Consider the following 23,328-nt stretch of genomic DNA (forward strand, 5'->3'; position numbering starts at 1 on the left):
AGGGTCAGCCCCGGAACAGCTCCGCTGATAATACAACTGTGTTCGGTATGAAAGCACTTTCACTCGCTAACTCATTCAGCTCCATTCTAGCCACTAAAAACGTTTTTTTAGCCAAAAGGATGTACGAAATATGTAATTCTGTATTCCTTCTCAATTTATGTACTGCAATATTTGCAAAGTTCCTAATAAAGTTCCTAACAACGTTAACGTCTTAATGTCGCACTACAGTGACCTCATATGGGCAGCGGCGACTTAACATGGGCCAGCGCTGAAACCATTATCAGTACGTTTACTGCACGTCAGCAGTCAAGTGATATGGTGGAATGAAATTATATCGAGGCCCCACTACAATCTCCCGCTCATGTTTCTTGGTGTTAATCGACCAAATATAGGGGAAATCCCCAAGGTGGAGTAAGTTCCTACGAAGGAAAATTTGACATCCACCTAAACGCACCCGTACGGCTACAAAAGAAAGTATTACAGAAAGCATCTCAGAAACTTCGCAGTTCAAGAAAAATTCCTTCCGGTCCTAAATAAACAAATAAAATGGTCATAAAGCAGGTTCAGTTCGTTGGCGCATGTCCCCAGGCTGCGGCAATTCCAATGGAGGGAATAAATAAATAAATAAAAAAATAAAAAATAAAATAAATGAATAAATAAATAAATGAATAAGTAAATAAATAAATAAATAAATAAATAGAAACTTACTCCACCTTGGGGATTCCCCTAACTCTGGTCGATTAACACCTGTCCTTCACTTCGAGTTGTTGATGAATTCGCTCTCGCGCTACAAACTACTGGCCTCCTGGTTCGCCCAGCTGGTAGAGCGACTGCTCTGGTTAAGCGGTGGTCCCGGGTTCGAATCCTGGACAAGTACGAATTTTTCTTCAACTGCGAAGTTACTGAGAAAGTTGTATAGCTTTCCTCTGTAGCCGTACGGCTGCATTCAGCTGGATGTCAAATTTCCGTTCGTGTGTTTCTTGGTGGCTCCTTACGTCGCCGGCCATTAATCACACCAACAAGCTCCCGTGACGTCATAGCGAAATCACCGGAAGGTGCCCGGGATTTGCCACTGTTCCTTACTGTCTTGATTATTCGTTCGAGTTTCGCAATAACATTCGTGTCATTGTTATCGGGACGAAGGAGTCTTGTTAATAAACCAAACGAGTGTTTTGTCTTCGTGGCGTATTCAAATCTTTTATCGCAATACAAAAATTGGACTGGAGCCACCCCTACTTGTGCGGAGTTCGGAGCGGAAGACGTGAGCGAGTTCGCGAATTTGGCGCGCCACCGTTTGCTGCGAAGCGAGTGCACCAGCGCCGTTTCCCGCCAACGCATTTACTCTTGGCTGCTTATTACGGCGCTCCAGCTGTTCTCGGTGGAGTAGTGAACAAGACAAAAAAAAAATGTATAGATCACGCCTAACACTGGCGCAAAATTAGCGGAAACGAACGCCACAAAATATGCCGGCTGGTGTATGCACGCTGACAAAAGGTGCGCTTTGCTCATACCAACTATGCGGTCACTGCTGTCAACTGCGGCAGCTTGCGAAATGGGGGCAGTTTGCTATTTCGCGGTCGCTTGTCGAGACTGCCAGTGTCAGTGTCAGCGGGAAAGAGCGTGTACCGTTCATCCAGCCGTGAACTCAGTGTGCGACGTGGCAGTAAAGGTGGCGAAGATTTCGATCGCTGCACTTGCGTTGTGCGGTGAAACAGGTGACGGCAGCGGTTACGCAAACAGATATGGAAGGGAAAATGCTTTGCCTCCCCTCACCTTTTTTTTCCCTCTTGTTCCGCACCACTTGCAGTTTCGAAGTAATCTGCACTTTTGCATGGCCCGGGCGTTCTGCGTGTGCCTTCATTACCAGCTATGAATTAAACTAATTATTAACCAATTAAAAGGACCCTGCAACACTTTTTTTTCTTTTTTTCAAAATCTTGAATACTTGCAGAACGCAAACCAACACATCCAATACTTAGATTATGTGGTCGCAAAGTACCCCTCACCCAGAAACTATTTTTGTGATTGAGGCGAAAAGCAAAAACGTCCGTGTCTACGAGATTTCGGCGCACGTTAAAGATCCTCAGGTGGTCAACATTAATCTGGAGCCCTCCACTACAGCGCACCTCATCGCCTGCATTGCGTCGGCGCGTTAAACCCTAAAATCAATCAATCAATAAATCAATCAATCAATCAATCAATCAATCAATCAATCAATCAATGAAAAACTACTGCTGTATGCCCATCAGATAATTTAGAAACTTGCACAAAATATTTTTCTCCCTTTCCTGGTTTTGGCGTTCTTCGACCGCTGGAATTACGTCATTACAGCGGTATAACGGCTATTAGCTGGATTTCCTCCATTTGCAGCAATGGACGCATTCGACAGCCCCACTATAACGAAAGCCACAGATGCAAAGCAGAAACGGACGGCGTATCTGCGGCGACGAGCACATCACGCAGTGCCGCTGCGTGCTTGCATTAACTGGCATTCGCGGTGTTTGCAGACACCAAGGAAAGAGTGAAAGCGTTTTTCGGAAGTGTTGCAAAGTCCCTTTAAACTGCAGTTTAGGCACTATTTCCCCGCAACAACGATATCCCGCAAAGTCTAGCAATCTCTCAGTGGATTGGCTTCCGTTGGCTTCCTCGCTATTGGCTCCCGTCAGGCCTTGAATGTTCAGCGTTTGTGCTTTCTTTGCGCAAAATCAATTTATTTTGCTCACGTAGTAGTGCCTTTCAGACTACCAAATATTTTGCGGGGGCGGCTTTTTGTAAAGTTCGAGAGAGAGAGAGAGAGAGAGAGAGAGAAGGAACTTTATTTGAGCCCAAACTGGTAGAAGGAAGGGGGTGACAGGGAGGAAGTCACCTAGCCTTCCCCGTTAGATGGCGGCCATGAGCCCGTGGGCCCTAGCGGCATCTTCCGCCAGCTGGACGAGTAGTTGTTGTACGTCGGGGTGAGAGCTGAGCAAGGCGGCCTCCCATTGCTCCTGAGTCCTGATGTTTAATGCTCTATTAGGGGAACGAGGTTTCTGTGGGCATGCCCATATGATGTGTTGTAGGGTGGCTTTGTCTGCACACCACTTGCATCTGTCGGAATACGTGTCTGGGTAATATCGGTTGTAGAGAACAGGGTTGGGGAAGGTGTTCGACTGTATTCGTCTCCACGCAACCGACTGCCATCTGTTGAGGGAAGAGTGTGGTGCAGGGTACTTGAGGCGACTCAACCTGTAGTGGTGCGTGATCTCCGTGTACGTGGCCAGCCTGTCTCTGCTCCCCGTGAACGTAGGCCCGATGTCTCCGTCGAGGTCAGCCTGGTTGCCGAAATCTCGGGCTGCCTCGTGAGCCAGTTCATTCCCCGGCAGGGACGAGTGCGCTGGTGTCCATACAAGGCGAACATGCCTGCATCTGTCGCCAATAAACGTAGAAAGAATTTTGGCCGCTGGCCGGGATATTCGTCCCGCCAGGAAGTTTCTTATTGCTGTCTTGGAATCAGACACAATAATTTTGGCTTCCGTGCTAGCTATTGCGAGCGCAATAGCCGCTTCTTCCGCCACCTCAGGGTGCGTCGTCATGATTGTGCCCGAGGTCACTGAGTTTCCTTGCTGGTCTACTACGGCTACGGCCGCAGCCGGTCGGTCGTGATAATCCGCAGCATCCACATAGAGGACATGTGGGTTCCCGCACAGCTACCGGTGAAGTGCAGTAGCTCTGGCGGTTCTTCTGTCTTGATGATGATCCGGGTGCATATTTCGTGGTATGGGAGAACAATGGATGTATGATCGAGTGCTGTCATCCAGAGAGCATTTGATACCGTGTTGAGAAGCGAAGGGGATGCGCAGGGACCTTAGAATTGCGCGGCCAGTCTCGCTGCACGAGAGCCTGTGCAGCTGTGCCATCCTTTGTGCTTCTACTAGCTCTTCCAGGGTATTGTGCACCCCCATTGCTTGGAAGCGCTCCGTGGATGCCATGACGGGTATTCCTACAGCTTGCTTGTAGGCTTTCCGGATGATGCACTGGAGCTTCTCTATTTCTGCTCTTTTGAAGTTCAGAAAAGGAGCCACGTATATGATGCGACTTATAATAAAAGCATGAACCAGGCGCAGTAAATTTGCCTCCTTGAGGCCGTGGTGTTTGTTAGCTATGCGGGCTATAAGTCGGCTGATTTGCTCCGCACTAGATTTCAACGTCGATACAGTAGCTGTGTTGGCTCCATTTGCTTGAACACGAAGGCCGAGTACGCGAATGCACTCAACGCGTGGAATCAGGCTGCCCTGTATATACACTTGAATGTTCGGGACGTCTTTCTTTCTTCTTCCCTGTTTGGGAGGTTGGTAGAAAAGGATCTCCGATTTTTGAGGTGAGCAAGCAAGACCTCTCGGGGTGATGCAGGCGTGGACTGCATCGGCAGCTTGCTGCAGCCTTTCCTCCAGGTCCCCATCACTGCCTCCAGTCGCCCAGATTGTAATATCATCTGCGTAGAGGCTATGTTGGATTCCCGGGATAGCCTCTAGGAGTGGAGGCAGCTTGATCATGGCGACGTTGAAGATGAAGGGCGACAGTACGGATCCCTGTGGTGTGCCCTGACTCCCCATTTGAATAAGCTCCGACTCAAGTCCTCCCAGGGTGAGACGTGCCGTGCGATGAGACAGAAAGTCCTTGATGTATGCATAGGCACGGCGCCCGACTCCAAGCTCGGCCAGATTGTATAGAATGGCATCGTGTCTGACGTTGTCAAATGCCTTGGTGAGGTCCAGTCCAAGTATAACTCTAGTGTCAAGGTCCGAACCTTGAATGTCCAAGATCTGGTGTTTTAGTTGCAGCATAACGTCTTGCGTGGAAAGCTTGGGCCTGAAACCCACCATCGTGTGAGGAAACAAGTGGTTTGTCTCCATGTGCTTGTACAACCTATTCAGCACCACGTGCTCCAGAAGTTTGCCCAGGCAAGACGTAAGAGAAATAGGCCGTAAGTTCTCCAACTTGAGTTCCTTGCCCGGTTTCGGTATCATGGAGATCTTAGCTGTTTTCCAGGCGGGCGGGATTTGCCCTCGTTCCCAGCACTGGTTCATGTACCGTGTGAGGGCGGCTATGGAAGGATCGTCCAAGTTAGTCAGCAGTTTATTCGTGACTCCATCCGGGCCAGGCGCCGATTTGGTCCGGAGATTCGTTAGTGCAGCTCGAATTTCAGCCTCCGTTAGAGGCCTGTCGAGGTCGGAGTTTTCAGGACCAGTGTATTCTGGCAACGGCTCTGGGTCTCCCTCTTTAATGTAGAGGTCCTTAATAGTTTTCAAAAGTTGCTGCTCATCACCGCCATATGTATGTAGGAGAGCTAGCAGGTTATTTCGCTGTACCGTTTTACCTCCGTTTGGGTCCAGGAGGCTTCTTAACGTATTCCACGTGCTGATTTTCCCCATTTGGCAATCCATGCGGTCGCATACAGTATGCCATTGCTGATTCGTGAGATAGTTAGCGTGTGCTTCAATTTCCCGATTCAGTCTTGCTAATCTCCTGCGAAGGGGGCGATTCAGTTTCTGCTTGTGGAGCCGCGCCTGGATGCTGGCTTTAGCCTCCCACATGTGTAGAAGTCTGGAGTCAGCCTGCCATAAGTCTGCCTCTTCGGGTATATGTGTGTGGCCAGGTCAACATGGCTTTGTAGCTCCGAAATCCACTCATCCAAGTCTTCGATCGCTGCCCCATCTGGTTCTACATTTGCTTCTCGTAATTTCCGGAATGTGTCCCACTTGGTAATCATATGTCGTCTGCCCATTGATTTAGCTGGTCCGGTCTGGATAATTGTTTCGACTATGTAATGATCACTTCCGAGGTTTCTACGCGTGTTGTTCCAGATGGCCTCCTTGATATTTTTTGTGAAAGTGAGGTCCGGGGTGGTGTCCCTTGTGACGCTGTTACCCACCCTTGTGGGGTATGTAGGGTCAGTGAGCAGGGTCAATCTTAATGACTGCGCATCTTCCCATAATATTCTTCCTTTCTTGACCTCTCTGGGGTATCCCCACGCCGGGTGTGGGGAATTAAAGTCACCAAGGACAACCACAGGTTGACGTCTGGCTAGGTCCATAGTTTTTCTGAGAAGCTTGGAGAAGGAGTGCGTCTTACTAGGGCTGCTATACACATTTAAAACAAAGAGACTACCTCCGCCTTGTTTCCGCCCAGAAATAATTTCAGTTAACACATTTTCTGGTTCCTCGATGTCCGTTGAATGCTGGATGACTGGGATGTTTCTTCGAATGAGGGTTGTAACTCCCATACGTTTTTTCCTGTGTGCCAACGAGGGGGAGGAACTGAATGGGCTAAAGCCCGTAAGCTTCGCCTGGCCATTAGTTTCTTGAAGGGCTATAACATCAGGATTGTTAGGTGTGAGCATATTGATGTATTGTTGCAAATTTCCTCGTTTGTTTTTGAAACCTCGGCAGTTCCATTGCCAAATTCGATATGTTTTATTGCGGTTCTGCTCCATGACGGTCGCCAGTAGACTCAGCTTTCTTGGGTCCTTCCGCTACAACATTAAGGGGACGCATGTACATTTTTGTTGTCCTTTGTGGGCCGGCGTTGGATGTAGTCTGTTGCATACGTGTGATGGTGTCTTCTATGGCGACAAATTTGGCGCTCCAGGCTTCTTGCTGCTTAGTGAAGGTGTCGGCTAAGGCCGTAACCATGCTGCCAATTTTGTTGATTTGGCCTACAAGATTATTTTCCAGATTCAAGAGGTCTTGCTGTTGGGCGGTGCCCTGAGGAATATCCGCGGCTTTCCTTTTAATCGGAGGAGAGGTGTTTTCGGAGGCGCACACGATGTTGGCAGTTGGTGGAGAGGGGGTGAGGGAAGTTACGTTAGCTGCAGTTGTCTGGTTACGCTTCAGCATAGCAATTTCAGCTTTGAGCTGCCTGTTTTCCTTTAGAACCAATTCGAGGGTTTGTCGAATGCGAGTGATTTCCTCGCCTGCAAGGGGTGGGGTATCATTTTTCTTCGTACTTGTTACTTTGTGTGCGGTGTTACCCTGAGAGGCCGCCGTTGCCCAACTCACCTTAGCGTCGAGGCTGCCTTCCATCTTGTTCTTCTGAGATGCCGAGCGTGAGGCACTGCGTTGTTGTCGTCCCCTTCTTCTGGACTGGGAGCGTGAGCGTCGTCCAGCTCCCTCCATGTTGTGCGGGGTTGCCAACGGCGGGAAGGCTTCTGAGTGCTCTGTCTCTTTTTGTCCTCTGGTTTCTTCGACTCCACTGCCGCGTCGTTGATGCTGGAGGCCTTGTTGCTGTCGGAGCCATTCGCGCTGCCTCAACACGTAAGGTGTCTTGTAGCGCTGTTTGCACTTTTTGTCCCCTGTAGGATGTCCTTTCCCACACAAGGAACACTTCACCACACACTCGTGTTCCTCCATGGGATTTGCAAGACCACATGCGCCGCAGAAGGACTTGTCTGGGTACGGGCAGACGTCCATGCGATGTCCGACTTTGCCGCACGCTGCGCACACTTCGTGTTTCTTTTTGTGCAGGAAACACCGGTATTCTGCTCCGCGGTAATAGACAAAGTAGGGCACTTTTGTACCCGCAAATGCTATAATCACTGAGTTCGTCTTCCCCATTCTTCTGGCGTGCAACGCTGTGGGGTTCCTCGAGTAGATTAGGCTTCTCGCTATGTCTTCTGCCGAGTCGTAGCTTGGTACGTTATGGATGACTCCTTTCACTGAATCCTCGGGTGACGTGGTATAAGCCACAGCAGCGTACTGTGCTTCTCCTATTTTCAACTCGGAGATCTTTGCATATTTTTCCGCTCGAGCGAGCGCCGGCGTACTCACGATTAGGATGTTTTGTTCAGGATTGGAGCGTAGGATGTCTTCAGAGGCTTGGGCCAATGTGAAGCCCGCAGACTGCAGAATGCTGTCGCGCAGCTGAGCGTCGCTCACCTGTGTGACATTCAGGCCCTCTCGAGGACGAATGACGACTTTGATGTCGTCCTTGGGTAGGCGAGGGTACTTGGGGCGGTGCTGCGGAGGTTGTTTCCTCATGCGTTCACGTGACTGGTGTGAGGATGAGCCTGGCTCCCGGACCGAGACATCTGCCAGGCGCTTGGCGTCCTGCTTGAGTTGCGCCAGGGCGCGACCGAACTTTCGCCGATGGCTGGGGAGCCATCCGCTGTCGTCTTCGTATTCTTGTGCCGAGATAGTCTCGCCTTCAACCGTGGTAATCATTCGCACTGCTGTTCCCGCAGAGTATGCGGTGCTCCCCTGGGCAGGCGCTGGGCTTTTCGCCTCGCCCGAGAGCACACTCCCGCTGGGTGACGTCATGACCGCGAGATGATGCCTCGCCGCAGCCACCACTAGGCTTACCGCCGTGGGCAGCGCGGCCGGGGCTGCGTTCGGCGATTAAACGGCAGCAGATGGATGGATCTTCATGTAAAGTTCGAAGCGGTAGTAAAGGGTGCTCGGCATCAGGCAATACGGATGACCCAATCCGCGAACCATGCTTTACCCTGCTACAATACTTGCAAACTTGTGTTGGCATTTTTATGACTTCCTTATCCCCTGTCTTCCGAAAATGCCTTTTTGTTAGGCTGTCGAACTAATTTGTGCCGTCCCTTTTTTTTCTTTTAACCGCTGAAGAACATTGTTCGTTTCCACATACACAAAAAAGACGCTGAAGAAAAAAAACGAACCCATAATCTGAACGGCGCAGTTCTTATTCTACCGTCCCTGCAACCAAACAACCCTTTAGCAAAGGCGACTGTTTGAAATGAACGTGCCTATTCAGTACAAGAACATACGTCATTATGACCCAGTGACGCCGCTGAAGTTCACTTCTGTTATGCTGGGAAGTTAATGATGTTTATAGCGCTGCCATAGTCGTTCTTGCCTGTGACAAATATTTCGCCATACATGCGACCAACACACCGCCTCTGGAGTGAATAATTAGTGTAGATGCCACCACTATAGGCTGACGGTCGTTTACGACAGTGAAATGAATGCTGTCAATTTACAGAGTGTAAGCACCTCATCATCGTAAGCCTTATTGTCTCAGAATGATCGGTTACGTCAATTAACGCAGTATTCTACGTTTTTGTTTTCAAATAACTTCGATATCAACGTGGAATATTATTTATTGCATGAGAAAAACAGGCGGCGAGAATGTATACCAAGCTTAGAATACCGTGTTTCAGTCGTGAATTGATCCGACACATGGCTTCAATGGGACTAAGCTTTTGAATTCAACCAATAGCACATCAGCGTAACAATATAGGCGCTATCGCAGCAGCTTGGATAAGATAAAACATTACACATAATTTAGGCAGAAGCTGAAAAATGACACAAAGATAAATTTATCAGCCGTAATTGTCAGCCCACCTGTCCGCCGTAAGTGTTCTGGAACGTTTACAGACCTGTGGCTAACTTCCCTTCGATATTATGAGAAATACACTTGACACTTGAAAACCAACCAAAACAATGAAAACCACCTAGCATCGCCACTTCCCAATCTTTACAAAGTACGACACTGGGGGAAGTTTAAAATTTCCGTAATTTTCCTCGAACTTTTCATAAGGTGATAGAACAAGAATGAATTTAGCTATGTCAGAGCATTGCAAGGGCGGTACTCAAATACTGACAGTTGCTCACTCAGTGAAAAACACGAATCTTGATTGCTTATTAAGTGAATTGCTTCTTATCTTTTCTGGTTATTGAGCATATTAAGAAATACCCTACAGGTATAATTTGGCCTGTTTGCTCGGCTAAAAGGCACCCAATGTTTTCACATTGGGCCCGGTCCAACATTAAATTTGCAAAAGCGCCTCATGTTTCCGAACGCCTGCAGTTTCTACAACACGTTCTTACATCATCATCATCATCATCATCATCATCATCATCATCATCGCCATCATCTACAAGTTTACTGCAGGATGAAGGCCTCTTCCACTGATGTCTAACCACTCCTGTCTTGCGCTGCTTGAGTCCATTTTTTTAACCTACCAAATTTAGCCCTTGATTTGACTCTAAATATTCGACTTGTGTTAACAAGACCCCGTGCACATTGGTAACGCCGCCAAGCTGTATTAACCTCTCTGTGCCCCAAGCTTCCGTCATGGAACGTCTACACAACCAAAAGCAGGCAAGTTTCAAGTATGCAAAATTTGTCACCTTACATCGCATATGCGCGCGCAGGGTGTCCAGCTATAATGAACCAATTTCTGAAAAAAATCAATCTAGGGAAATAGTATCACCGGCATACTACTGGTCCTCACGTTAAGTGGCAATCCGTACGCTTTTTGTTTTTGTTCTTCTGCGTGTGTTTTCTGTTTCTAAGTTTAGGCAGCTCACGAATTTGCTCAGGGGGCTTGAAAGTATGCTTGTCGAGGCACGCAGGAGAGGGAAAGAGAAAGATTGATTTATTGATTATCCTTCGCACGACATATTGATTTATTGCAGACGTTACCGCCATGCAGTGAAAACAAGAATTCGCTACTCCGCACTATGGAGTAGCGGGATGGTAAGGTTACACTGCTTAGAAACCATGCCTTAATAAATAAGCATCGGAAACTGTTCAGTGCATGAAATTCTATGTACAATATTTCCACCTTCTTACACAACAATATGTCATATATATATATATATATATATATATATATATATATATATATATATATATATATATATATATATATATATATATATATATATATATATATATATATATATATATATATATATATATATATAGTCTGAAAAGATAAAAACTCACACAGAGCGCGAAAAAAATAAGGTTAGTAGAGACAGAGACAAACGAGAAAGACGTAGAAATTAGAAATAAGTTTACTGACGTTTCAGGGAGAGGGCTCCCTTTCTTCAGAGTGAATAATTAGTGAATAAAGGGAGTCCTCTCCCTGAAACGTCAGTAAACTTATTTTTATTTTCTACGTCTTTCTCGTTTTCTCGTTGGTCTCTGTCTCTACTAACCTTATATATATATATATGTGTGTGTGTGTGTGTGTGTGTGTGTGTGTGTGTGTGTGTGTGTGTGTGTGTGTGTGTGTGTGTGTGTGTGTGTGTGTGTGTGTGTGTGTGTGTGTGTGTGTGTGTGTGTGTGTGTGTGTGTGTGTGTGTGTGTGTGTGTGTGTGTGTGTGTGTGTGTGTGTGTGTGTGTGTGTGTGTGTGTGTGTGTGTGTGTGTGTGTGTGTGTGTGTGTGTGTGTGTGTGTGTGTGTGTGTGTGTGTGTGTGTGTGTGTGTGTGTGTGTGTGTGTGTGTGTGTGTGTGTGTGTGTGTGTGTGTGTGTGCGTATGTGCGTGTGTGTGTCTTTATGTAGGCACGCGCGCATGCATGTATATTTTTACAACCCCGAAATGTAAGACATCAACCTATCCTATACGTACGAACAATAGAAAATGTTCACAGTACAGCGCACACCTGTTAATTTAAGTACAACACACATAACTAAGTCTGATTTAGAGACCCGAGAACGTGCATGCGTGCATTTGACAGTCGTCGTTACACATATTGCGCCTCTCCATTGCGTGATTGGGCTGCCCCATGCAGTCGTGATTCGGAGGCCCGACACGCCAACAAAGCTGCCATAAAAAGGCGCACAGCACGCTTGATTGCGGACGCACGCCACCGCGACCAGACCTTATATAAGCGCCCCCATGGCGCCGAACTGCTCCCGGCACTGACATTTACAGAAGTGCACGAACAACAGGGCGAGCACCGGAGATGCGCTTGATTAGAGCTCAGGATCGCGTGTTGCCGCGCGCGTCCGGCTAAGACCATGGGGTCATCAATTGAGCTGGCATTGTAAGTCCGATATTAAAAGAACAAGTACTGCATTCACGCGAGTGTAACCAAAACACAATTTTGAGCATACCCTCCCTCTTCTTCCTTTTCTAAAGACGATACGTTGGAACATAGTTTTTTTTAAGTTTCAGGTCAAGCCTAAAGTTATTGAGCCACAAAGAATTTCGAAGTAAAGGCTTACCTCACGCGTGATACCGAAATGTGTTATGCCGTAAAGCTGGCGAGAAAGCTTCTTCCCTTTGACACTGTCATAAAATAATTTCAGTGCATTTGTTAAGCTTTTGCTCCGTATTCTACGTAAAACAGAAACATCTGGCCTGGCATGGGAACTTTTGACGAAGGCCGTACGTATTGACGTGCAGTCTTCAAAACTGGGAAACCAAAGCAGCGTATCTAAAGTGACAGCTTGCGGTAGTCCTCGCTTTATCTTTGGAGCTTGGCGGTTCTAGTACATGACCCCCACCTTACTAACCCGGTGCCTATCGTAAGCTGCCTCTCGCCTCCCTGCGCATAGGTTGGTTGGCGTTTACACGTTTGATGACTGTACGTTATACGTACTCCCTTTCTCAAAAGTTCCCGGACCACGCCAATGTTTGTGGTTGACATAATTCGAATCAAAAGTTCAACGAAGATAGCAAAATAAAAAATTACCATTCCTTCATAAAGAAATTTATGAGAAGCGCGAATGCTTCCTCACATCAAAGCTGCGTGAAAAGTGCGTCAAAACCTTCTGTAAAAGTGCGCTCAACCTTCGCCTACAGTGCGTCCATTCGATCGTCAAACCTTCAAAGCTCCAAACCGCAAACGCAGAAAGAACCCATGAGACGATTTCTCGCGCAATAATTAAACATATCTACGAACGATCTTAATGTATACCGATACATGGTTCATGAGATAGAGGTAATATACTATTGTACTGCTTCTTCGTGGTCGATGCATGCATTGTCATTTCATTTAATTCCGCTTTATTTTCAATTCCAACATGATAGTTCTTATCTAGCGGTTCTTATCTAGCGGTTCTTATCTAGAACCCTTATTTGTCCGTAATTTTCAAGTAACCGTTTTGACTCAACTAAAGCCCTGTTTTACGCTAGTGCCGCGTGTCCAAAGATCTTATCAGAGATTTTCGGTCGACCAATCGGTCTACGGGGAAATGCTTTACTTTTTTGGCAGGACGCCATCGCTCCCACCAAGAAATATTCCGCTTTAAAAGACTTTACTACGCAAGGACACGCTTATTCGATCCTTGCATATACAGCAGTTCATGATCAAAACTCACTTCCGCCGCAGGGCGGGCAGCAGAGAAAGGGGCGACCGTCAAAAAACCATCCATGCTTTGAAATCTCGACCCCCGCGTCCGCTTTTTACGTCACCCTAGCTTGCCCATTCGTGTCACCGCTCCTCTATGACACAACGGTCTCCAAAATACTTCCCCGACCCCCGCGGTTCTCGAAATGCGAGGACAAGAAAAAAAAATGTGGCTGAAGCCAAGGGGGCATGCGCGGGAAAGAATCGATGGCGACTCGAGCGCGTCTTTCTCCTACGCATGTCGGAAGAGTTCCGGAGGGGGCTGACATAAGGAATTAGGTTGTTTGGGACAGGGCAATGACCCTCGTTTCTTCAGAGAACGTTGGCTTGAAGCGAAACCGCGTGGCAGGACGCAAACTCAGCGCTTAGTTTTTTAAAGCGAAAGCTTTATTAGTGGAACCAGTCGCGTTCTGTTAAAACACTAATGCATTTCTCCCTACACTGGCTGGTCGACCGAAAAGCTCTGATAAGATCTCTGAACACACGGCGCGTGCAAGACACCGGGCTTCCGTTGTTTCAAAACGGCTACAAGGAAATCGCGGGAAAGGAACGGTTCCAGATAAGACAATACGCACATCGGTCGTGAAGATGAAAGGGTACAAGAGTATGCTTTTATCTCATTAGCCAGGTATCAGTGTAAATTTGGATCATTCGCAGATGCGTTTTCTTGGTGCTGGAAAATTTCTCGCGTGGATTCACTCTTCGTTTGCGATTTGGATCTTTGAAGGTTTACGATAGACTGGACGCACTGTTATCTTTCGTGATTCTCTCAACTTTATTTAGGCAGGAATGGTAAGCCTTTTTGCGTTCTTGGTGTGTTCTGCATGACTCCTTTGCTTCAAGTGAGTTCCATTGACAATCCCATTCGGGCATAGTGAAAGCAATAAAGGCGCAACGCACACAATTCCAATTCTGCTTACGGCACTGGCGTAGGGCCAGAGAGGGGAAAGAGACGGGCGGCGGGGGGTCAGATGGGACGAAGAAATCTGCTCAAATCGAGGTGCCATTAAAATATATTACATGTATATATTTTTCTACTGCATGATAAGATTCAAGCTTAGGAGGCTTCGATATCTGCTTTCACCATCACTATCAGCCATTTTATAATACTCCTGTAAGAGAAATAGCAAAAGTGAGGAATCAAACAACAATTAAATCTAAAAGATTCGGGACGCTGTGTCCATGGTAATACTCTACATGACCTTCCGGTTGATTTCTTTACTTGTGTATCTTCTTACCTTTTTCCTAATGGCATATTTCCCCTTTCCCATTTTTTTACCCCCCCCTCCCCCCCCCCACTTTTTTTTTTCGTCCGGGTTGAAATCCTGCACACGCCACTGCCTTGCGGCACCTATGCTTAAAGGTTCCGAGGGTATATTGATATACAGTGGAATCTCGGTAAACCATTACAGCCTAAGCGGTAGTTTGTTTTTATACGTAGTTGACCGAATGCCTGACTCGGTTTTTTTTTAACCTAATGCATTCGGATAAAAGGTAGTTCCGGTTAGTATGCACTTCCTTCGCGTCCCCGTCAGGTATGGTTAAACGAATTTTCACTGTACATGCATTTTTATGCATATATATATATATATATATATATATATATATATATATATATATATATATATATATATATATATATATATATATATATATATATGTGTGTTGTGTGTGTGTGTGTGTGTGTGTGTGTGTGTGTGTGTGTGTGTGCGTGTGCGTGTGCGGGCGAGTGTGTGTGTTTTTAAAACGAACCAGACACCCCGCATTGTGTACGTTTAATGCATTATAGCACTTATGTATAGCCTGCGACAGAAGGCTTCGACCAGCCTATTGAAGGTTTCACAAAATGGGCATGCAATGGAGAACTATTTAACAGAACTTTCCGTTTATTTATTTATTTATTTATTTATTTGTTTATTTATTTATTTATTTATTTATTAGAATACACTCAGGGCCCGTAGGGCATTACAGGTGGGGTGGGTACAACATTTCATAACACACAAAGGAATAAAGACAAGGAAAAAAACAAAGAAAAGAAACAAGTGTCAGAAGCGCAAATTACGAAGGCAACATAAATCAACTGAATTCAGCAGCCAGCTTATTTATAAGCCTGAAGTGTATGACTGATATTTGGGCATACAATCAACTCCACGTAGCAATATGTACGTCCCTGAATATTTCGGCGGAGAGTAATTTTCTAGCGCATCCACGTACAATAATCTTCAACGGCGAGAAAGATAAAAAAACACAGTTGTAATACCAAACCTCGTGCCACATGCCAACATAATCAATATTTAGCCCTTTTTTTCACTAATTACGCATTTTCCCGGATGAAGTTACATGACCTGGCAACAGGGTGTGGCGCTCTAATGAACAGACCATTTTTATTATCTTGCAAGAAAACGGCCAGTCGACGTAATGAAGCAGAATGTGAACAGTACAATTGATACGGTATGTTGAAGCGTGTACGCAGACCAGCCTTGGTCGTGCTTCTATACTGAGCGCAATGAAACAACCGTCGCACAAATCACTAAAGCGAATGAAGCCTTCGTCAATGGAGACGGGCATACCGCTCTCATTCAACAAGTGGGCGTGGTGCGGGCACAGAACATTCCCGAGCTAACTTTCGAAAACAACAGATAAGAACACGCCAAAGTGCGGACCCGTAAACTTTCATTCACCTCTAAGCGCAAGTCACTATCTGACACTTTATGGTGATATCCAATCTCTTCTCATCGGCGAAAGAAAAAGAAAAGAAGAGAAAGAGATACGCCTGCACGTCGCCTAAAACGGGACCACTATCTAAACAGAGTGCGACAGAGTCATATCTTTGTCGCAGTCGTCCGCAAACATGTTTCATCCACCGAACATCCCCCCGCTCCCCCCCCCCCCCCCCCCCCACACACACACAAGAAAAAAAGGATTGGGAGGGTGGTTACTTGACTGTAAGCTGTGAAGTAAAAGATTTAGGATAGTCGAACTTACGCGTCAAGCGGACATGAATGCAGACGTAACAGTCAGGTCCCGTAGCTTGCCGGCTCGTGTTTGGCAGAACGAGAACTTATTTGAAATAACGTACGCAACTATAGTCCCTTATTTGCACTCCATAACACCGAAGGCTTGCTGTGAAAAGGAATGTGCGAACGTATACAAACAGCGCACCTGAATAAGCTTTGGTTCCTCGAAGCCGTTTCTCAGTAAAATGAAGCTTTCGGTCTATAAATGCCGAGAACAATAGCGACACCTGCTTCCCTAACACACGTTTTCTACCCGCCTAAATGGGCATTTTCCGGCGAAGCTAGCGGTAAAACGCGCCTTCAGCCCGACGTCACGAAAAGGCGGTTGCCATAAACTACTCCTCGACGTGCGAAAACAACAGCATTTTTCTTTGCATTTTTCTCTCGTGTTACGTAATGACCTCTATTACTGGGAGAAAAAATAACTTCTGTAAACTCTTTAGTGTTTGAGAAACTTCTCTCAAAATCGTGCACTACTTACCTAACGCCGTGCGTCGATGCAAACGCGTTTGTATCCGTCCGCTGCCCACGCGGCGTCTGCCGGGACCACTGTCGTCTGCTACCAGTGTCGTCTGCAACTGCTCGACGTCTCCTACCACCACCTTTCACCGCAGCTAGTCAAGGCTTCGTTAAAGCATCTTTAACGCACTCCGTCTGCTAGCGCGCGTTCCGCACTCCAAAGCGCACAACGCCCAACTGAGATGCCGCAGAGCGCGGCGGAACGGACGCGCGTACAACGAGAAAAAAAATGGGGCCCCAAAGGGGCATGCCGACCAGAGTACGGCGTCAGCGTAGCGCGTGCGTGCGTGCGACGGCGCGCTCGGAAAGAGCAACACACAACAGCGAAATAACGGGAAAAACTGGTTGCTCAGGCCTGCGCGTTGCGTCGTCTGCTCGACTGACTGCTCGCGCGCCCTCCCCCGCCATAGTTGTTTCGGTTCTGTGTTTTCTCGGTTTTGTTCTTTCGCATCTGTTACGTAACATCCGGTCATCCGGTGCGACCAACTTGGCGGCGCTGCAGTTGCAAGAGTTTTTTTACTTCTCCCTGGTGTGTCGTCTGCTACAGCGTCTTTTTTGGCAGCGCTGCCAAGTCCGTCCCGGATTCCGAGACACCCGCACGTAGGTGTTTGGCTAGTACGACAGGGTTGTCTTGACTCAGACAATGAATGGCTAAGCGCGATGACGCATACGCGAAGGTGTACACAGGTCTATTCTGATACCGGTTTCACTTTCTTCGACTAAACGCCCTAGAGCTTGCCGTGTTTATGGCGCCTGTCCACAACTCCATTCGTTGTAGTAGGGCAACGATTTCTCATTGAGATCCCGTTTTTTTTTTTTTTTTTGCAGCAGCAGCTACATTTGTCATATCGGATACGGCGATCTAACTCGCTGGGCTTTTGAATTTGCCGCGCCAGAAGAACCGCTAAAATCCGGCGGGTCACGAACCCGAACCGATAGATCGTCTGCAAGGAACACCTCCCGGAACGGGTGCATCGTGACCAGAAGCCACGCACTGGGCGTCCTGGAAACCGATAAAATTGATCTTCCCATTGTGTAAGATCCTATTCGGTCGAACCCAAATGAGGACACGTCCAGTGGCAGCCCCGTTTTGAAGGCGTTGTGTTGCATTATTTTGGGTTAGCTGTTCATCAAGCCGATGGCCAAGTTTATTTATTTCAGCACCTTCAACGCCCAGAGAGCGTTACAGCAGAAAATGGTGTTTGCCACAAACATATGTGAATACAAAATGCACAATCGACGGCAAAGAAAATCACGTGTGGACAACCAAAATTCGGGTACTGTACAAAACAGTGTTGTTAACATGAATGCGGTCATCATGAACAACAAGGATTTTCAATGGCGTCCTTAAATGAAGACACATCGATCATAATAGCTATTGCAGGGGGTAGGTGATTCTATTCGTTAGCTGTTTTTCAAATGAATTAGGCGAAAAATAAGTTAGTGTTCCAGTGCGGAATGTAGATTTTATGACGATGGTGAATACGGCATGATACGTATGACAGCGCAGAAAAAAGTCCGGTTTTGAAGTGAGAATTTAAAAAGTAAATTTTATGAATGTGGAGAAACGGGCAATTTTTCTGCCTAGGGCTACAGGTTGGGAAGGTTCAAGAGGCATTTTATGACAGAAACACTAGATGTCCGAGCAAAGCCAGACAAGATGAAGCGCGCACTGCAGTTTTGTACCATTTATAGCATGTCAATGACATTATCCAAGTAAGGGCCCCAGACGGAACACACGTACTCAACTTTAACAGCAGTTTAAGTGGAGGCACCACATAAAAATTACGTTACAAATAAGCAAGCTTATAATTAGCGTTATTAACAATATCATTTACATGCAGTTGCCAAGAAAAGTTGTTGCTTATGTGAATTCCTAGACATTGGTAAGATGTAACAAGTACGAGTTTAAAGTTTCGGATATACAGAAATCGCAAAAAAATATGAGTTATCAGAGTGTCGAGAGAATGTAATTGTTTTACATTTGTTCGTGTTCAAACGCATTTCTCGTGCGTAACATCAAGCAGAAGCATTATTGAGGTCAGCCTGCAGTATTGAAAAGTCAGAATCGGAAGTGATAGTTCTATAAATAACGCAGTCATCCGCGAATATACCATTGCTTGTATTAACTCCAATATGCAAATCATTAACATTCAAGAAAAGAATTGGGCCAAGCACGGATCCATGTGGTACCCCAGATGTAGCCGAACAGCGTGGTGATTCCTGTTCATCGGCAGTTACAAAGTGAGTTCTGTTGCAACATTTTCTATCAAAGAAAGAACATTCGAATTAACATTTAATTTGCTGAACTCTCTGGTCAGTAATTGGTGATTAATTAGATTGAGGCGGTTCCGAGAAGGGGCGTAACTCGTATTAAATTTAGTGTGGGTTCCCCAAGATTTCAGAAAAGGGATTGTTCAAACTAAAATTCTTCCGCCAGCCGGCCTATCGGGAGGATTTTAGGTCGCTCGTTAAGGTTTATGGATGAAACTATAAGTAAGAAAGTGTAAAACCGCCCACAACCAAATAGCATGTCACAAAACAGTAGAGAAAAAACTGCAAAACGCCATCGCATCACCAAGGAAGAACAGAGCGGTGGCAGGATATCAGAGCGACAAAACAGCACGTCCTAATGGCAGAAAGTTGAAACAGTTAGTGTAAAGTGATCTTTGCGCACGGATATACTACTACTCTTGACGTAAGAGGAAATAGCTGCGGTCTCACGCATGGCGCGTGCTGTTTTTTAATGTTATTTTGTACTGTCGCGGAAGTTGCACCGAATGATGAAATTCTCCATGCTTTACCTCGCTATAGGCCCAAAGAATTGAAATTCTTTTTTTAAAACGCCGCTGGTAAAGAGTGTGTTATGATATATACAGTTCACGATTGTCTGCCAACCAAAACGTTTCCACTTTAGAAATTCGGCTTTGCCCGAACAGCTGTGTGTTTGAAGCGAGAATGTGTATTAGGTATCATAACCACATGCTTCATTGCAATGGCATTTTAGCTCCCGACCCTTCAAAGTGCACGCCTACAGTAGAGCCGTATAGAATATACGCGATGTCCATTCGGCACTACTTGCCTTGTGAGCTAAGAAGCAGCCAAGCAGAAATAATTTGTTTCATTGGTTATATAATGGTTGGAACATTGTCCGGAGTATGGCAGAGCTTTGGCACAACACTAGAACTTCTTAACCATTCTTGAACCTCCGTGACAGGCTGCGAATACTAAATGAATCTGGCTGCTGAAAGATTAGTTTTTAAATACTTGTAAGCCCCTTCAGCGGTTCGGGATACTAATCGAGCAAAATAAACCTTTTGAGTAACATTTCCAAAAACATCGGAGAGAGATGCGAGGCAAACATTTTTAAAAATATGCGCCGCGTATTTTGTGGTATGGTGGCCGATATAACGTTGTACGTGTCGTACAATTGCAAAATCGGTTATTTTATGAAAACGGTGAAAGCCTTATCCCAAAAATAAAGGACCAGTTGAAATGACGACACGTACAGCCAAGTCAAATGTAGCATAACAAATTGTGACGCACAGATATATAAACTACAACGTAGAAATACAACACGAAAAGGAAAGCTGAAGCACAGAGAAGGAAGTCGTTGTCTCCACTAGTCCCTTTCGGGCCGTTATTGCAATGTCTGTATAACTAAACCCATCTGTCACATATATAAAACCATTCATTGCAACGAAGGCCTTGGGCCACATTCTATAATTATTTTGTATCAAGTACAAGGTAAAACAAATCAATAAAGTAAAACAGCAAACTTCCAGAAAACCTGCTTGAGTAAACGTTTTTAATAAATAAACGTTGCAAATAAACTGGATTAGAGCTTGATGCCAGGCTATGCGGTTTAACGTCGTTTTCTCTTTTGTCTAGCTTAGTATAGATGCCTTTTTCAATAACACTCAGCGCAAACCAGCTCAACAGGCTACCTAAGCCGGTAATAAATTTAAAATTACGAAATCCAGTACAACTAGCCGTTGATAATCCAAAATATGGCCCATAAAAGTCTGGGTGATACATTCGACCGTCCAACTTGTGTAGGTACCAAACATCCTGCAGTTGCTCCTGAGGTGGCGTGTGACCGATTTCCTAAATTTTTCTATTATGAGAGACGACTTACCTATCGCGCTTCGTCTCCTTCAGTGGACCGGTGATGCTTGAAGTAACTGATTGGCATTAAGTCGGTGATATTAGGAGGCGGAAAACTTAACAATACTTTCTGTAGGCTTGAGTATACGCTGGAACGGCCCCCTGGAACTTCTTGCTTCGGGGAGTATCCCAGAAACTTGTCGATGAACCACCAGTGCAGCAATGCGACCAATAGCTGAGCTCAGCTATAAAGTAATGCGTTGCCTCAGAGTTGCCACACGTTTTTCATCTGCTGTGGCAAGCACAATGGGAGACGTGAGCGCGTGGGCACAATACGAGGCATGGCACTTCAAACCATGGCTCTTCAAAAAGGAAGTGCTCGAGGAAAGTTGTTGGCTGGGAGAATTTATTGTACATGCATCACGCTTCACCTTTCGGCCTTTGCCCTCCCCATCAGCCGCACACTTGGTGTAAAAAAAAAGTTTTGTCTGCAATGCCTTTATCGCTGCAGTAAATGTATAAAAACTTTGTATCACTGTGTGTGACGAGTCATCCGGCCGTCATGGCATTGCCCTTGTATGGCGTCGCGTGAGCAGCCAGAGAACTGCAATCCTCGGGTCTATTGTTGAAAGGTTGCTTTTTGACACTTCTTCCTCCTGTCCTTATCGGTCGATGGTCGCAAAATCTCTTCAAAGAGTTGACAGCCTTCCTCCAAGGAAGTACTTGGAAAGCTTGATTGAGATAAGCTGGTGATACAAGGAGACGAAAAATATCCAAGCCACTTGAGAATCACGGATAACATTGCCGTCTGCAATAATTCTGGAGAAGATCTGCAAGTAATAGGTTAGACAAAAGCTTCAATCATGCCGGACAAGCTTAGACGGAGCTGCGCGAGCTGAGCTTCAAATTAGCCAGCTCAGAAGCTTAGAAGCTCAGAAGCTTAGAAGCTCAGCAGCTTAGAAGCTCAGCTTGTCTTCGCCAGCTTCTCTTTGGCCAGCTGAGCTTTAAGCTAGACATTTTTTTCGCAGCTGTACACTGAAGCATGGCAGTGGCTTACCTTTCCAACGGCCAGACGTCAGTGAGTCTAATCAGTGGGCCAGCGTGTCAGCTTACTTGTTCAGAACCGCACGTATAAAAAGCAAAACCGACAAACGTTGGCTCAGTAACAGTATAACTACAGGTGTGCGCGACACCGTCGGCGGCGGGAAACTTCTCTCGCTCTCTCGCTTTTTTCGTCTGGCTCTGTTCCGTACACATGCAGGTGGAGAGTGCTACCTGCTCCGGAATAAAACATCACCCCTGATACCTAAGATGCTACCCTAAAGAGTTCAACGACGCTAGGGGAGCTCTTAGGGACATAAAAAGCACTCCTTCACAAGAGAAGGATCTGGCCACCCTGCTCTAGTAGTTGGCCGCCGCCTCCCATGACTGACACATTCTACTCTCGGCCCTCAGTCCCCAGCATCTGTAGAACACCTGTCCACGGCGGCGGTCAGAACAGTGATACAGCCAAGGGGGCTAAGAACCCCTGGGTTCGGACAGGCCGCCAATGGAACTTGACTATGGCAACACTCAACGCACGCACTCTGTCTAGCGAGAGAAGCTTAGCTGCATTACTAGAGGGGCTCTCAGACATTAAGTGGGATACTAGTAGGGTTAAGCGAAGTTAGGACAGGAGAAGGGTTCGTGTAGCTTACTAGCGGGCTTATTCTATTGCTACAGTGGACGCCAAGAGAAGAAAGCACACGAGGTGGAATTTGTAATTCACATAGAAACGAAAAGTGGAGGAGTTTTTCAGCATTAACGAGAGAGTCGCGGATGCTGTGATCAAGCTAAACAAGCGATACAGGTTAAAGATAGTACAGGCCCATGCGCCAACAACCAGCTATGATGATGAAGCCGTAGATAGCTTCTGCGAGGACGTGGAATCTGCAATGAAGACGGCAACAACGTAGTTCATGATTGTGATAGGAGACTTTAACGTAAAGACCGGTAAGAAGCAAATGGGATCAAGGTTAATTAGAAACTTCGGAATAGACAATCGCAACAGTCGAGGAGATAAACCGGTGGGATTTGCAGCTTGCAGCGAGACATAACCTGAGGTTAATGAACAAATCCTTCTACAAACAAAAATATAGGAACTGGACATGGAAACGCCCCGATGGTACAACCAAAACGAAATTGGCTTCATTCTAAGTGTCAACGCGGGTATCATGCAAGACATAGAGGTGCTAAGTAAGGTTCAGAGCAGCGACTACAGCATGGTTAGATGCAAGCGCTGGCTGAATCTCATAAGAGAAAGAACGAAACTCGTGAAAACTAAGAAATACCGCATGGAATCAATCAGGGCCAGATCGCAGGAGCTTAAAATAACTCTTCAAAACAAATTTTGGCTTTTCATTGAGCAGAACGAAATCAGTGTAGGCAGGCTAGATGAGAACCTAACATCGGCACTCAGTGAATCAGCAGCAGCTGTGGGAGAAGCGACATGTAAAGAACAAATCGAAAAACTAAGAAAACGAATCAACTGATTGCGAAACGTAAGAACATGAAAACGTCAAGTTCCAAGGATCGGAATGAATTAGCCGAGCTG

At 46.2% G+C, this 23,328-nt stretch overlaps 1 protein-coding gene across 1 annotated transcript in view; it reads right to left on the reverse strand.

Annotated features, from left to right (window-relative positions):
• Nucleotides 1-17,028, reverse strand: part of LOC144138012 (sodium/calcium exchanger 3-like) — a 74,802-nt gene extending 57,774 nt beyond the window's left edge. Inside the window, exon 1 of the mRNA XM_077670048.1 lies at nucleotides 16,591-17,028. The gene's annotated coding sequence lies outside the window, so the exon portion shown is untranslated. The remainder of the gene's footprint in view (nucleotides 1-16,590) is intronic.
• Between the last annotated feature and the right edge of the window lie 6,300 nt (nucleotides 17,029-23,328).

This window comes from Haemaphysalis longicornis, unplaced genomic scaffold (genome assembly GCF_048455015.1).
Source record: "Haemaphysalis longicornis isolate Haplotype H1 unplaced genomic scaffold, Haemaphysalis longicornis Haplotype H1 scaffold_5, whole genome shotgun sequence".
Lineage (NCBI taxonomy): Eukaryota > Metazoa > Arthropoda > Arachnida > Ixodida > Ixodidae > Haemaphysalis > Haemaphysalis longicornis.